Genomic DNA, 1,628 nt, shown 5'->3' with positions numbered 1-1,628 from the left:
CCCAACAACAAACGTCTGAGACGTCAAGAGCCCTGCTCCCAGCTTGGGAGGGAGCAGTACCGAGTCCTCGCTACCCGCCTGAAGCCTTCCCGCCAACGGGAGCAGAGCAGAGCATGACTGACGCAGCAGCCATCCAATGAGGAGAGAAATACCACCGTTACTCGTCAACGCCCCTTCACTCCCCTTGCTTCCAGAGGCGGTGCTAAGCCTGCAAATCTTACTGAAAAACAGTAGGCGCTGTGAGCCTTCCGATGAGGGACAGAGGCAGGACCCAATCGAATCATAGAACAGGTCCCGCGCCTGGACCGCTGCTCACGGAGATAGTAAACTGCAAAATGAGCCTCCTACTCTATTCTCTGAGTGAGACAGTCGCTGGAACGCTGATGTCCAACGTGCTGGCATGCTCTAGGCAACTTTAATAGTAGAATCGATGCCGTACATTCCAAGAGTTGTAATACTATAGCAGCCAGAGTGAGGCAATAATTAAATGCTGACCTTAGGGAGAATTCTCCATTCACTGTCTTTGCGGAGACAATTACATGAACTAAAAACAGAGGCAAGCAGCTAAAATTAAAAGCCAAAATCCACCTCGCCACTTTTGTGGTAAACTGCTACACCAAAATCTAGGGTATGATAAGGTAATTTCCTATGGATTATTTTCCAGCGTCATCAGTTGTGAAAAGCCCCAACCCAAAATGCCATCAGCACGTTTTAGTGTACTGAATTTCTGTTTCCAAAGTCGGAAAAGCTTAGGCCTGCATTGCTAGGTGAAATTGGAGATTAACCAACGTCTAATAACGTTGGCCTTGGCCACTCGTTCCAGGGATCAAGTAAGCAAGAGCATGTTTGAGAAGATAAGGAACCCAAGATTTAGGGTTTGGACCTAAACTCTAAATCTTTAGTGGGCAAGGGGCAGGACTGAAAATGGCTTTCAGTTTTGGGGATCTATCTGAGAAGAAAGAGACAGTTTCTTCTTATCCCTGTTTTCCACTACTATCAAGTCATCTTTGCACAAACACAGCTGGGAATCTTGGACAGAAAGTCATCTGATTCCAATGGTCTTGATACTGTTCTTATGTGCTTTTTAATTTCTTCCCTGCCAAATTGCTCACCATCATCCTATATGGGCTGAGAGTGACGGCTCACACTTGTAATCCCAGCACTTTGGGAGGCTGAGGAGGGCGGATCACCTGAGGTAAGGAGTTCAAGACCAGCCTGGCCAACATGATGAAACACCGTCTCTACCAAAAACACAAAAATTAGCTGGGTGTGGTGGCATGCGCTTGTAATCCCAGGCCACTCTGGAGGCTGAGGCAGGAGAATCCCTTGAGCAAGACTCCATCTCAGGAAAAAAAAAAAAAAAAAGTTCTGGAGGCCTGAACTCATAACTGGCTTCTGAGGGAGGGGCACAGTCTTGTAGGACTGAGCCCTTAACCAATGGGATCTGACAGTATCTCCAGGTAGACAGTGTGAGACAGAATTGAATTGAACTAGAGGCCACCCAGCTGGTGTTCCCTGCAGAACTGATGGGTTGCTAGTGGGGAGAAATCTACACATTTTGGTGATCAGAGGTGTTGTAGTGATAATTTTTAAAAACAGATTTTGGCTTTTCCTCTGTAGCCAAGATT

The sequence above is a fragment of the Sapajus apella genome, unplaced genomic scaffold, assembly GCF_009761245.1.
Source record: "Sapajus apella isolate SASKATOON/1434 unplaced genomic scaffold, GSC_monkey_1.0 scaffold160, whole genome shotgun sequence".
In the NCBI taxonomy this organism is placed as follows: Eukaryota; Metazoa; Chordata; class Mammalia; order Primates; family Cebidae; genus Sapajus; species Sapajus apella.
This window is presented reverse-complemented; position numbering follows the sequence as displayed.